This window comes from Notechis scutatus, chromosome 6, assembly GCF_049901735.1.
Source record: "Notechis scutatus isolate UNSWTSFEM ecotype Mainland chromosome 6, rNotScu1.2, whole genome shotgun sequence".
Taxonomy (NCBI): Eukaryota; Metazoa; Chordata; class Lepidosauria; order Squamata; family Elapidae; genus Notechis; species Notechis scutatus.
This window is the reverse complement of record NC_142014.1, coordinates 72512220-72527989: the sequence shown is the minus strand read 5'-3', so window position 1 is coordinate 72527989 and position 15770 is coordinate 72512220. Positions and strand designations below refer to the sequence as shown.

Genomic DNA, 15770 nt, shown 5'->3' with positions numbered 1-15770 from the left:
AGCTAAACCATGCGATAAAAAAACTTTATTGTCACTTTGAATGTACACTAATCGGCATACATTAAAATGAAATTTCATTGCATACAGCTCTCAAAGGATCTTTATCTCCAATATGCACTACATAAACAAGACTAAATAAATACAAAATTATGCATATACTCACATATATTATATGACACTGAGAAATAGCACAGTCTAGTTCAGATGTATACATGTACATGGCGAGAAAAACGAATCTTGCAAGTTTCCCAGATGGATGGCATAAGAAACAAAGTGGTTACAGAATCTGGGAGTCCTGCTAGAAATACTTCGAAACCTCCTCCCAGAGGGGAGCAACAAAAACAGGCCATGAAGTGGGTGTGTGGGGTCTCTAACAATGCTTTGAGCTCTAAGCACATAGCGCTTATATGCAGTATCCTGAATAATGGGAAGCGAGCTTCCTATAATCTTCTCTGCTGTCCTCACCACTCTCTGTATGGACTTTCTTATCTGAGGCACTGCTGCCACCAAATCAAACATGAATGTGGCTTGTTAAAACACTCTCAATTGTGCCTCTGTAAAAAGTGGCCAGGACAGAATGGAGAAAGGTGTACCCTCTTCATCCGATGCTGAGAGATGAGGGGAATAGATATGTCTGGTCTAACAAAGAGAAGAACTAGGGTGACATGATAACAGTCTTCCAGTACTTGAGGAGCTGTCACAGAGAAGAGAGGGACAACCTATTCCCCAAAGCATCTGAGGGCAAGGCAAGAAGTAATGGAAGGAAACTTATCAGATTCTGAGCTGGTATATATCCAGCTGGTTATGAAAATCCAGTGCAACTCACTTAACAACTTAGCAATGAAAATTCTGGTCCCAATTGTGTTCATAAATCAAGGACTCCCTGTACACGATTATCTGTCATGCCCATGTTAGAGTCGGACTCTGAGGGAGAGGAGGAACAGCCGACAGGGAGTGGAAGTGTGGCTCCAGAGGTTGTGGAGGAGGCTGGGGAAGGGCAGAGGTCGGCTGGGCAGTCAGAGGAAGAATCAGACCAATCCCCTCTTCATCCTAGGACATGCAGGGAGGAACGGAGAAGGAAACAACTTGGTTTATGAGAGAGGAAGCGGCCATGATCCCCCTCATTGGTTGCAGCTGGGAGGAATAGTATATAAGAGAGATGGTTAAAACACAGCGTTGCCAGAAGCAAAGCGTGTGTTATTTTGAGCTGAAGTTATCTTGGTTGGTGTCATTCCAACAGACTGCCTTGTTATCTCCTTGAAGTTGGTAATTACTTATCCTGGTCCATTGTGGAATTTCCTTCATTGTAGTTTGTTTTGGGTTTTTTTATTTCACCTCTATCTGCTCATTAAGTTTGGACTGTATTGCTTTCTTTTGAAGACTATTTTTGAATAAGTTTTATCTCCAACTGAGAATTATTGAACAGTGGGGCCAAGTTGGAGGCACTAAAGGACATTTATTTACATTTTGGATTTTGTTACGTTTGTGTTACACTCTGGGTCATCACATTATCTGTATTTTTTTATTAAGTTAAGCTGCCCTATAGAACAAGGATCTCCAACCTTGGCAACTTTAAGACTTGTGGACTTCAACTCTCAGAGTTCCCCCAGCCAGCTTCTCAAGTCCACAAATCTTAAAGTTGCCAAGGTTGGGGAATGCTGCTATAGGATAACAACACAAGAGCAAACAATAGATACAAACTCAAGGTTAATCGCACCAAACTTAATTGCAGGAAATCCAAGAAAACCTAGAACTACGCCGCCTTTGGTCCGATCTAAGTATAGTATATAAAATCATACATTGCAATGTCCTACCTGTCAATGAATACTTTAGCTTCAACCTCAACAATACACAAGCACACAACAGATACAAACTCATGGTTAATCGCACCAAACTTGATTGCAGGAAATACGACTTCAGCAACTGAGTGGTCAATGTCTGGAATACTCTACCTGACTCTCTGGTTTCTTCCCCAAACCCCAAAAACTTTAACCTTAGACTGTCTACTATTGTCCTCATCCCTTTCCTAAGAGGTCTGTAGGGGGCGTACATAAGCGCACCAACGTGCCTACTGTCCCTGTCCTATTGTTTCTTTTATATATATTTTTTATTTTTCTTATATGTATCCATGTATTCATAACTATGTTTTGTACTTATACCTATTACCTTGTAAGCAATTGACAAAAATAAATAAATAAATAAGTTGCCGTAGTGAACTATGGGGTTTTATCAATATTTCTTTCTGTCTGCATGTTGAAAAGCGATAATATCTATCACTGGTTTATCTTCCTCCTCATACAGTATAAGTAAGCAATACCGCAGATGTGGGAAATACAGCATGGGCTTTTGTTATTATCCTTTTCTTTTAAAATGAAAAGAGCTGGGAGTGGTTTGATTCCCCACCATCTACCCTCTGAGGAAGCTTTTAAAAAGGGGAAACCCCAAAAGTGATGAATCAGTTATTTAAAAGAATTGCAATTTGCATAATTCATCATTCACTCCAGGAAAACCACAGATTTCCCCCCCTCCCTCACCCCCCCTCCCTATTTCCCTCCCCAAAAAAAAAACCACAAAGGAGGAACAGGATAACTTTGGTGCTCCTATTTAACATATTTCTTTTGGCTCTCTCTCTTTTTTTTCTTTTTTTTTGGTAATAGGGGCGATGATGAATCTCCTTCTGCTTGACTCCTATTTTGAGCTGTGATATTTTAATCTGTCCTGTTCTTGCTGGAACCGTGGAGATTAATGTGCCGGGTGACAGAGCTCAAAGGAAATAGCATAAATAAAGTAAAGTGGAGATCTGACATCTCGAATTTTATTGCCCCCTTTTTTTATTGTAGCCTCAGCATAAACAAAGCACAGCTGCGTTCTGCCTTAGCGGTACAAGCTCTCGGTCTGTGCCAATCCCTCTACTGCATCTCAGAGAAATGGCTCTTAGGGGGCATCCCTGTTCAGACAGACATTCACACAAACATAGAGCCCTCTTCCCTATCCTTTCCACATTAGCAAAGCAATCAGAGTAGAGCTGGAAGGGACCTTGGAGGTCCTCTAATCCAACCATTTGCTAGGCCAATACTCGAATACAGCTCATCAGTCTGGAACCCGCATTACGTATCTGATATTAGCACAGTTGAGAAAGTCCAGAAATATTTCACAAGAAGAGTTCTCCACTCCTCTGCTCGTTGCAGAATACCTTATGCCACCAGACTTGAAATTCTAGACCTAGAAAACCTAGAACTACGCCGCCTTCGGTCCGATCTAAGTATAGTACATAAAATCATACATTGCAATGTCCTACCTGTCAATGAATACTTCAGCTTCAACCATAACAACACAAGAGCACACAATAGATACAAACTCAAGGTAAATCTCACCAAACTTGATTGCAGGAAATACGACTTCAGCAATAGAGTGGTCAATGTCTGGAATACTTACCTGACTCTGTGGTTTCTTCCCCAAACCCCAAAAAGACTTTAACCTAAGAATTTATTTGTCATTACTGCGGGTGCAACGAAATGGTGCTCTTCCACAAGTAAAAGTAGACAAACACCACTAAAAAGAAAAAGAAAAAAATTAAACTAAACACAGACTGTCTAACTATTGACCTCACCTTTCCTAAGAGGTCTGTAGGGGGCGTGCATAAGCGCACCAACGTGCCTACCATCCCTGTCCTATTGTTTCTTTTATTTTTCTTATATGTATCCATGTATTCATAACTATGTTTATACTTATACCTATTATCTTGTAAGCAATTTACAAACCAAATAAAATAATAAATAAATAAAATAAAATAAAATAAAATAAATAAACCCCCTGCACAAGCAGGAGTCCCTAGTCCCTATACTATTTCAGACTTCTTAAAAACCTCCAGAGATGAAGCACCCACGACTTCTGAAGGCAAGTTCTTCCACTGGTTAATTGTTCTCACTGTCAGGAAATTTGTTCCATTAGCTTCCATTCTTAGCTTCCATTCCATTGCTTCGTGCCTTGCCTTCTGGTGCTTTGGAAAAGAAGTTGACCCCCCTGTTCATTAAAGGCCTGATTAAAGGCCTTTTAAATAATGAAAGGCCTGAAGACTAAAACATATGAAGAATGGCTGCAGGATTTGGGTTTGGCTAGACTGGAGGGGGGAAAAAAGGAATGGGGAGACAGGATAGCAGTATTTCAGTATTTGAGAGGCTGCCACAGGATGGGATCAAATTATATTTCAAAGCACCAGAGGGCAGGACAAGATCCATGGATGGCAACTTATCAAGGAGAGAAGCAACTTGGAATCAAGGAGAAACTTCTTAACCGTGAGCACAATTAACTAGTGGAACAGGTGTGGGTGCTTCATCACTGGAGTTTTTTTTTTTTTAAGAAGGGACTGGACAGTCCCTTGTCTGAAATGGAATAGGGTCTCCTGCTTGAAGAGGGGGCTAGACTAGAAGACCTTCAAGGTCCCTTCCAGCTCTATTCTGATTCTGATTCTTTGGGGCAGTCTCTCAAACACTAGAATAGTGCTATCGTGTTCCCCTCTCGTCCTTCTTTTCTCTAGACCGGCCATACCCAAATCCTGCAACCGTTTTTCATATGTTTTAGTCTCCGGGCCTTTAATCATCTTAGTTGCTCTTCTTCTCTGCACTTTTTCCAAAGTCTCAATACCGTTTTTGTAATATTTTATGGATTTGTTTATTTGATTTGTCAATCGGTTACCAAGATAATAGGTATAAGTATAAACAGGAGTCAGAATACAAGAAATAGGTATGAATAAATGGGGACAATAGGACAGGGACGGTAGGCACGATGGTGCACGTATGCATGCCCTTTACAGACCTCTTAGGAATGGGGTGAGGTCAATAGTGGATAGTTTAAGGGTAAAGGAGTGGAGGTTAGAGGATGTAACAACAGAGTCAGGTAGTGCATTTCAGACATTGACCACTCTGTTGCTGAAGCTGTACTTTCTGCAATCGAGTTTGGAGCGGTTTACGTTGAGTTTGTATCTGTTGTGTGCTCCTGTATTGTTGCGGTTGAAGGTGAAGTAGTCATTGACAGGTAGGACATTGTAGCAGATAATCTTGTGTACTATGTTTAAGTCCAGCCCTAGGCAGCGTAGTTCTAGGTTGTCTAAGCCCAACATTTCAAGCCTTGTGGTATAAGGGTATTCTGTTGCGAGCAGAGGAGTGTAGTACTCTTCTTGTGAAATACTTCTGGACTCACTTCAATTTTATTAATGTATTAATATGGTGACCAAAATCGGATGCAGTCTTCCAGGTGTGATCTTATCACTCACACACACAACGAGGGATAGGTTTACTCAGAAGGAAGCCCTATTCAGTTCCAAGGAGTTTCTTCCTGGATGTGAATTAGAAACATCACAATAGCCATTGTCCAGCACAGATTAACTGAAATGGCTCTAACTCCTTTGCAAATCCCTTCGAGGACAAGAGAGAGTGTTCCGTTGAATTAATGCAACTGCATCAGAACTGTAAACATTGGAATGAGCAACAGATGGCAGTCAAGGGTTAGTCCATAAATGTTTATGAATCATCATGGATTCATTTGTATCATTTTTGTTCCTACTTTGTTGCACTGGGCATGCATTTGCTATATTTTATCCTGAGAGCTTCAGCCTGCCATTTTATCTCCTGAATGTCCCTGCAAGGTAGCCAAGATGTATCTCCGTGGTTGAGTTGAGAATTGTACGAGTTAAGGAATACATGATGCTGGAGAAGTTCAGAAGCTAAGTGCAGCCATGTTTCAAGCTGTTCACACACAGCTGTGTTCATACACGTGAAGCTAAACCATCAGATTAATACTGAATTCATGCAAAAAGTGAGCAAATGTGATTTGCACTCTTGGAAATGAACACTTAGAGATCTTCCTTCCTTCCTTCCTTTCCTTCTTTCCTTCCTTTTGTTCTTTTCCTTCCTTCCTTCCCTCCCTCCCTTTACTTCTTTTTCACTTTCCTATTACTTTTGTCTCTTTTTAAACTTCCTTCCTTCCTTTTGTTCTTTTCCTTCCTTCCTCCCCTCCCTCTCTCCCTTTACTTCTCTTTCATTTTCCTATTACTTTTCTCTCAACTTCCTTCCTTCCTTCCTTCCTTCCTTCCTTCCTTCCTTCCTTCCTTCCTTCCTTTCTTCCTTTTGTTCTTTTCCTTCCTTCCTCCCTCCTTTACTTCCTTTTCACTTTTCTTCCTTTTGACTCTTTTAACTTCCTTCCTTCCCTCCCTCTCTCCCTTTACTTCTTTTCACTTTTCTATTACATTTGGCTCTTTTAACTTCTTCCCTTCCTTCCCTCTCTCCCTTTATTTCTTTTTCACTTTTCTATTACATGTCTCTCTCTTAACTTCCTCCCTTGCTTCCCTCCCTCTCTCCCTTTATTTCTTTTTCACTTTTCTATTACATGTCTCTCTCTTAACTTCCTTCCTTCTCTTCCTCTCCCTTCCTCTCTCTCTTTCCCTCCCTCCTCTTTCTCTCCAAACTCTGGTGTTTGATATGATTGAGTGACTAAAATATGAAATACATGCCTGGAGAGTAATCATATAAACTGCATTTCAGTTTAATTAAATTTAAATGCAAGTGAGTAGAATCTCAGTATGGTTGGGAGCCATCAACATGCTAAATTGCTTTTAAGCTAACATAAATACAAGCTTTCTTTGGCCCTCCCTCCTCATTCATCCGAGGAAAATTCGATTTTAGGAGACCAATTGGGGGCTAATAGCCAGAATATCTACACTGATGTTTCTGACATCTCTCACCAATTTAGCCATAATGCCGAAATAGCAATTAGCTGAGCTATTTATCCATAAAGATTATGTGGAAAAAGGAGCTAGGATTCTAGACTGGTAAGACCCATCTACGGGTCTCCATTTAATCACAGCTACTGAGTAATCGTTTAAACTTAATCTGATAAAAGTGTTGTGAGGAAAAAGGGAGAACAAGGATATTCGGAGTTATGAAAAAGATGATGCAAGGACTTGAGGTCAATTCCTATGAAGACAGGGTGAAGGACCTTGGTATATTTAGTGTGGAGAACAGAATACAGAATAATATAATTGGAAGGGATCTTTGAGGTCTTTAGTCCAACTCCCTGCTCAAGCAGGAGACCTTATAATATTTCAAACAAATGGAAGCAATTTGTTCCACTGATTAATTGTTCTCCTTGGATTGGTTCTCTCCTTGATTGGTGTCCATCCATTGCTTTTTGTTCTCCTTCAGATGCTTTGGAGAATAAGTTGACCACCCTCTTTCTGTGATAGCCCCTCAAATATTGGAAGACTGAGTAGAGGCATGAAATTGTTTTTCAAATATACAGCATATTAAAAAGTTACATCAGGAAGATAATCCAAAACTGTCTCCATTGCCACCCAGAAATAATCAGCATAAGCTGCAGATACCTAGATTTCTTTAAATACAAGGGGAAAGCATATTGATGCAAACATTTATACAACAACGGAGCTGTTCTGACCCAAACGGGTTCCCAGAGAACAAACACAGACAAAGGCAGCAGCCCCCACCTTTTAAGGTTTAATCACAATTCTGTTCCTTTACAGATAAAAGGCTGCTTTCCAACAATTAGCTCCGACAAGAAAGAGCCTTGCCAAGTTGTTTGTCAAGGCTGCCAAAAACCCAAAGATAAGAACTAATTTACAGAATTCTCAAAACACGAACTAAGATGTCCACCAGTTGAGTTTCAGAGCTTCTTTGCTTTCTGCAAAGAACCCTTTTATCCTCTTGAGGGAGGGGCCATTACCTTACAGCCTTACTCCCGAGTCGCCTGTGCTGCTGTAATTGTTCTTTCCTCCGAGCAATCCTTCGTGCACATGCACTTGGCACAGGCTCCTCGGGAATGTCTTCGTCACTGCTGCCAGTCCCCACCATCTCTGAAGGCAGCAGTCCACTCCCTGATGGTCCTGGCCCCTCATCAGAGTCATAGCTCTTCTCAGCCATCTGCACCTGCTGCCAGCTAACCACAACAGGAGCCATCTACCTCTGAAGGTTGAGAGTTCTCCCATCTCTTCCTCTGAAGGCTTTTAAGAAGAATCTGGGTAGCCTCTTCTCAATGCAGGTTTAACTGGTCTTCTGGCACACTGCAGAGGATTGAATTAAATCACCCTTGGGGTCCCTTCCAACTCCCTGATTCGATGACGCTACACATTAATTTGAGATAAGAGTCTTTGTCAGTTCAATGCCAAGGATTGGAATCGTGGCTTTCCTGCTCTGTTATTGTTCTGATTATCTCCCTGACAGAGTTGTAACTGAGAGTTCAGCATTCCAAATTACGGAGGATTTAATTCTCTCCCATTTTGAAAATATCTTGCTTATGAAACACTGGAAGGTTTAGGAAAATGGATTTTAGTTTGAACCTCTGTTTGACAAGCTGGTTTACTGAAAGGCTCAGCTTTCAATAGAAGAGAACATTTGGAGCTCAGGATTGAATGGTGGGGTCTTTGTGCTCTCTGAGCTTGGTGGTTTTCTTGCAGACATTTCGTTACCCAAGTAGATAACACCATCAGTGGTAGAAGGAAGTGGGAATAGGAATCACTTGAGGCTTTCAAGGAGAGACTGGACTCCCATCTGTCAGAAATGGTGTAGGATCTCCTGCTTGGGCAGGGGGTTGGGCTACATGACCTACAAGGACCCTTCCAACTCTGATTATCTGTTAGGATCTGTTCTCTTTAATCTGTTTAATCTCACTCCCACCTAACACTGATGATCTACCTAGTTGGGCAATGAAACATCTTCAGGAAAACAACCAAGCTCAGAGAGTACCAAGGACCCCTTGCTGCATGCTTCTCCAACAAACCCTTACCTGTGCCTTTGTCTTTCTCAACCTTAGGCTTGTATGTCCATCCATCACCTGTGATCTCCTCCAGTTCAGTAGGACTACTTTGGTTAACAAACAGCTACCCATGATAGGCTGATCCCATGTTTTCCTGAAAATAAGCCCTATACAAAAAAATAAGCCCTAGTTAAGGTTGTCATCAGTGGGGGTGGGGGGCATGGCCAGCACTGGAGGTGCCAAGAGCACGGGGCCCGACAGTGTGTGGCAGCAGTTGCAGCCTGTGCAGCGCAGGTGAGTGGATTGCCTCTCCGAGCATTAGAGGTGGGAGACACGCAAGCCAGACGCACCATGTGGGGGACATGAGAAAGCCGAGAGTCGGTGGGCCAGAGTGGTCCATCAGCCACGAGATGCTCATTTTTGTGTGACAGCACCGGTAGCAGACAGAGGCAGAGGTGTGAGGGAGAAGGCAGGCAAGCCTGACACACTGCACGGGCCACAGTAGAGGTGGGATGAGCCTCCTGCGGCTGGCCACCCACTCCGTCACACCATCGCTCGGCATGTCTGCTCTGTTGTGGCTGCAAGCAAGCAGAAGTGGGCCTCCTATACATGGGGGGGGGGGAAATAAGACATCCCCCGAAAATAAGCCCTAGCGCTTATTTTGGACCAGGGGGAACGTGGTATACAGATCAACATTTTTTTTTCCTGGTGTTTTGAATGTAAACCTTCAAACTTCCAAAGCTGTGATACTTCGGATAGGGTAAGTTGTGTCATAGACACAATAAAGCAAAGTTTCACGGGCGTCCTCAGGTGAATGAGTGCTATGATGTCATTGTGCAAATGACATAAATGTCATCAATGACATTAGCCAAGTCACGACATATATATATATATAGTGCCCTTGTGGCATTTGTCAGATTCTTATGACGGGTTGGCATGTTGCCTTAAACATAATCTACTTTATTTTTCAATTTCAGTTTAGCCTTTTGCCTGATTCCGGCCACTGTAATGCATGGGTTACAGCTTGCCATGAAGAACAAATCCAGCCAACCGTCATTTAATCAATAAACTGGGGTTAAAATAATCAGGGCTTTACAGAATATGGACACTAAGTCTTACATTTAGGTGACCGTGTATCAGCCACAGAGCTAAGGGTCAGTCTGGTGTAGAGGATTAGGTGTTGAACTGGAATGAGAGAGTCTTAAATTCAGTGTTACTTACAGACACAGTCTCTCAGAGTATAGCACCCAGAGGACTGTGGGGGAAAATGGAGAAAAATGTGTTGTGTGTGCCTTCTTAAATTCCTAAAGGGAAGGCAAAATACAAATCAAACAAATACAGGCAGTCCTTGACTTACAACAGTTCATTTAGTGACTGTTCAAAGTTACAACATCACTGAAAAAAAGTAACAGGTAACAGATAATCAGAGTTGGAAGGGACCTTGTAGGTCATCTAGTCCAACCCCCCGCCCAAGCGGGAGACCCTACACCATTTCTGACAAATGGCAGTCCAATCTCTTCTTGAAAGTCTCAAGTGATGAAGCTCCCATAACTTCCAAAGACAAGCTGTTCCATTGGTTGATTGTTCTCACTGTCAGAAAGTTTATCCTTATTTCCAGGCTGAATCTCTCCTTGTTCAGTTTCCATCCATTATTCCTTGTCTGGCCTTTGGGTGCTTTAGAAAATAGCTTGACCCCCTTTCTCTCTGTGGCAGCCCCTGAGATATTGGAAGACTGCTCTCATGTCTCCCCTGGTCCTTCTCTTTACTAGACTAGCCAAGCCCAGTTCCTGCAACCGTTCTTCATATGATTTAGCCTCCAGTCCCCTAATCATCCTGGTTGCTCTTCTCTGTACTTTTTCTAGTCTCAACATCTTTTTTATAATGTGGTGAACAAAACTGGATGCCGTACTCTAGGTGTGGTCTTATTAAGACTTTATAGAGTAGTACTAGTACCTCACTTGATCTTGATCGTATCCCTCTGTCAATGCAATTTAGGATTGCATTAGTTTTTTTGGCTGCTGCTACACACTGCTTCACACTCTTGATTAGCTAAAACCCAATCTTTTTTCTTAGTAGTGTTACTACTACTTATGTTACTACTATCACTTCTCCTCTTCAGAGATGGACAATGTGTTGAGAAATTTGAATCTCATAGCTATAGGGAAGGTGGTGAAGTTATGCTGTCCCATCACCAGGATGGGTGGGAGTCACTTTTCTTATGTATAGAGTGGTATTAGTACCTCCCTTGACCTTGATTGTATCCCTCTATTAATGCAACTTAGGATTGCATTGGGTTTTTTTGGCTGTTGATGCACACTGCTGGCTCATATTTAGCTGGTTGTCCACTAAGACTCCAAGATCCCTCTCACAGTTACTGCTATTCAGCCTGGTTTCACCCATAAGTGACTTATGACTATTTTTCACACTTATGACTATTGCAACAACTTCATAGATTCATGACCAAGATTTGGACGCTTGGCAACTCGTTCATATTTATGTCGCCAAATCATGTTCACATCTTTGGCTGCCTTCTGACAAGCCAAGTTAATGAGGAAGCTAGTTTCACTTAACCACCGGGTTATTAATTTAACAACTACACTGATTCACTTAAGAACTGTGGCAAAGAAAGCCATAAAATGGGGCAAAACTCACTTAAGAAATGTTTCACTGAGCAACATAATTTTTGGACTCAATTATGGTCAGAAGTCAAGGACTACCGGTATTTATACAAAGCCCTCACAATTAGATGTGGTATGCATACAGAACTGTAGAATTTATGAAATGCAATCACAAATATGCTCAGGTTTTTGGCTTGTTTCTTATTTTGGCCTGAGATATTACTCAAATTTCATCCAGTTTTCAACCCCTTATGCTTTCTTTCTCTTTTTCATAGACACACGTAACTACATCACAGAATCTGATGTAAGCATAACCAGAGCTGGGTTGCAAAAATCCAGGTAACTACTAGATGGCCACATGGAAATGCAAAAAAATTATCCTTTTACTGGTTAGTTCATAGAGGTACATAGGCAATTTAATTTAGACCAAAAAAATACAATTTTACAATTTTTAAAATATTTCTCCAGATCTTTCTCTCATGTGAGAAAATGCCAAAGACAGATCTCACCCCGATGACATTTGTACTTTTAGCCTCTTTGAACATCACTGAAAAAATGTTTAAAATCTTTTTTCACTAACAATACGACCATTCCTTTATGTAACTCTCCACTCGTGTTTCAGATTTAGAAGGAAACTACAAAGGAAATTAAAATCAATACAATGACTGAATTCAAGCAAATAAAAAGATTGGAAAGTTTTAAGATCGCAAAGGATAGATACCTTCATTTCTTACATAAAAAGTTGATTTAATTGACAAAGAATAGGGTTTTAACATGATCTTCCTATGCATTCAACATTCGACAACAACAAAAACCCGTACCAACCCTTTAAAAAGACAAAGCTACATCAACATCCAAATACTAAAACAACTTTTATAGGCTTTTCCCCTAAGAGTTAAGTTTTGAACTCACAACAAGTTTATACAGTATTCCTCTACAAAGTCAGCAAAATAAAAGTTTTCAGAACACTCCAACACACCGTTAGGTAGTTCATTAATTTTGCTAACTTATTCATTTATGCTTTCAGGCCACCTAATAATTTAAATTCAGTGAACGCTATACCAGTAAACGAAAAGCCTACGGTACAAAACCACAATAAAACGATGATAACAAAACATCATAGCAGAGAAAAATTCTGACTGACCTCTCTTTTCTATAACTATTTCAGGCTCGAGAATTCAGAAAAACCACAATTCCTGATTCTTTGTGAAAAGAAACTAATTCAGTAATGCATTCCAAGCTCTCCACAGAATGGAGCAGGCATTTATTCAGTCTGTGGCAATTTAATGAATCATATCCAGAACATGGTAAAATGGTACCTTTTCTTTTTCTAGTAACGGGCGACCTCAGCTGAAGAGAATTCAAAACAAGTTTTTCCTGGAGGTTGCAATCTAGACACAATTTAGATTATCGTGAATTCATTCCTTGGTCTCTTTAAAAATCAGGATAAGCAACCTCCGTGTGCTTCAGACCATCAGTCCTATCATCCGTCCATAATGGTACAGGTAGTCCTCAACTTACAACCATTTCTTTAGTGACTGTTTGAAGTCACAAGGACACTGAAAAAAGTGACTCAGGATCGGTTCTCATACTTCCTGAATAGCATCCCCACAATCATGTGATCGAAATTGGGGCACCTGGCAACCAACACATATTTTAGGACAGTTGCAGATCATATGATTGTCATTTGCAACTTTCCCAATTGTATTCATTTAGCAACCACAAGATTTACTTGGCAATTGCGGAGATTTGCTTAACAAAAAAGTCATAAAATTGAGTGCAACTCATTTAACAGCCACTTTGAGTAAATCATGTGTAGATTTACACACACACACACCCACTCCTAGAAGAGTGAAATATTAAAAAAGGCAGAATATTATATTTCCCTGGATGATAAAAGAAGAAACATGTTTTAAAGACCCCTGCCTCCAGCAGATATTTGGTACCCATTAAGAAAGGCTAGGCCAGCCTATCTACAAGACAAAAAACCTTCAGTTCCAGGGTGATGGGATTAAGACAACTATTCCCCTCGCGCGCCCTTCCCGGGGGTGGGGCTGGGGCGCCCCGGGGCCCCCTGCCCTCCCAGGGCCGTGCCGGCGGATGGTCCGGCTGCCCAGCCCCTTTCCTGCCACTCCGCCTCCCCCCCGCCCAGGCCCCCGGTGTCCCTGCTGTCGGGTCTCCCGGCGCTCGCCTCCAGTCGCGTTGCCTTGGGAGAGGCACCGGACCTGCCCTGAGCCTCTGGTGCCGCCCCCCGCCCCCTCCTCCCGAGGCACGGGACTGAGCCGATGGGAACTCCTGACCGGGGCCCGAGGGGAGGGGAAGTGGGAGGCTTCCAAACCACGCTGGACATGACCCTCCAGGACATAATAGGGTTATCCCATCTAGCAGCAGAGTTCACCCCATGGCATAATCTAAGGACATTGCATCATCCAGCAAGCTTTAACCAAAGGAGCTCAGACAACTTCAGCTATGACCCCTGCATAGCCCCATGGGAATCTGACAGCAGCCAATAGAATATATATTCTTGCACAGTAACAGGAAGCTCAAGTTCAAAGCCCAAGAGAGGGTATAAATACCCGTCTGTCTCAACTCCACGTGTACAGCTGCCCAGGAGCTCAAACCCATGTGTTTCTGTCCATCAATAAACCATCTTTCCAATCAGCCTCCATGTTTCCAGTGTCTTTCTCACTGCTTGGAACTGAACCAGATGGATATTTCTCCCAACAAATGGAAATTCTAGTCCCAGTTGTGGTTATAAGTCGAGCACTACCTGTATTACAAATCAGAAACCAAACCAGGCAGAAAGCATCAGGTTAACTCTCCTTTCGGTAGACGACGTCATTAAGAATGCAAACCAAAACAGCTCCATTCCATCCACCCATTTGTCCCCAAACTTACCTGTCACCAATAACGAGAGAGGTTGTTGCCTCAGCAAGAGATTGACAGATGGATTATTTCTGATCCAGGTCACTTTCGCAGGCAGTAACCCCCAGCTCTGTTTCGTCCCAGTTCTCCATTAATCTGTAGATTTTTTTTTTAAAAAAAAGACAAGACAAAATAAGATGGACTACATATTGAAATAGGTGTCTTGGGATGTATTGTCTTTCAGAATATATGTATGTAGGCGAAAGTGCACAAATGGGGGATAATGTTTTGCAGAGAATCATTTCTGGTGGTGGGGAGACAACAGAGCTTGCTAATACAGCAAAGCTAGACTAGAAACTTTATCACAGAACGGTGAATTGTGAAGAAAGCATTTTGCAGTAGCTCTTATTTGAAAGGAGTATTTTGAAAGAAAATATGCATAATTACATATTTAAATATGCAATTCAAGAAGGGAAGAGAAAACAGATTAGGGGGAAAGTGGAACGGAATTATAAGTAAAAACAACGAAAGTGTTTTTAAGGTAAAAACAGCAAGAACCAAATGGAATGAGAGCAATTAAATGTCCTTCCTTCATCCTTATCCTGCTTTTGTTTTTAGATATTTGTGTAGTAGTTAAGGTGCCAGCCTAGACACTAGGAGACTGGGAGTTCTAGTCTCACCTTAGCCCTGAAAGCCAGCTGGGTGATTTTGGCCCAGTCACTCTCAATCAGCCCAATCCACCTCACAGGGTTGTTGTGGGGAAAATAGGAGGAGGAAAGTGCATTGGAGATGTTTGCCACCTTGAATTATTTATAAACAAAAAAACAAAAAAGTGGGAAAAGAAAGAAAGAAAGAAAGAAAGAAAGAAAGAAAGAAAGAAAGAAAGAAAGAAAGAAAGAAAGAAAGAAAGAAAGAAAGAAAGAAAGAAAGAAAGAAAGAAAGAAAAGAAAAGAAAGATGGCCCATCAAATTGCAAGACCTCCACAATAGCTCTAAATAGCATTTGTCAATCATCCCCAATATATTTTTTTAAACGAAATAGCCCAAATGGTGAGTTTGTCCAATCTTGAAATTCCCAGCCTTCTTGTTGACTTCAGCTAGATGGGATGTGATGGGAAATGGATCCAAATGTAAGAAATGATTTTTTGACCATGGTTTAGCTACATTAGCTGTTTGCCTAATGTAGAATGTTGGACTTTTTTTTTTTTTTGCGTTAACACACCCCAATTACAAACCTTGATTTGATAGAGGATAATATTTGTAACTCAGGGTTGAACTCTAGGGCTCTGTGTGCTCTCTGACCTTGGTGATTTTCTTGCAGACTTTTCATTACCCAACTAGGTAGCATTATCCATGCAAGAAAGGAATGGGGTTTGCTCTCTGTTTACTACTCTACTGTACTCTATTTTACTTTACTTTACTGTATTCTTCTGTATTCTATTGTATTCTACTCTACTCTACAGAATATTTATAGCTCAAGAGTCCTAGATGCTCTCTGAGCTTGGTGGTTTTCTTGCAGACATTT

At 41.4% G+C, this 15770-nt stretch overlaps 1 protein-coding gene across 2 annotated transcripts in view; it reads right to left on the bottom strand.

Moving 5' to 3' along the window:
- Positions 1–15770, bottom strand: part of SOX5 (SRY-box transcription factor 5) — a 1042959-nt gene that overhangs the window by 845510 nt on the left and 181679 nt on the right. For both annotated transcript variants that reach the window (XM_087968772.1, XM_087968773.1), the window contains exon 2: positions 14280–14402. The gene's annotated coding sequence lies outside the window, so the exon portion shown is untranslated. The remainder of the gene's footprint in view (positions 1–14279; positions 14403–15770) is intronic.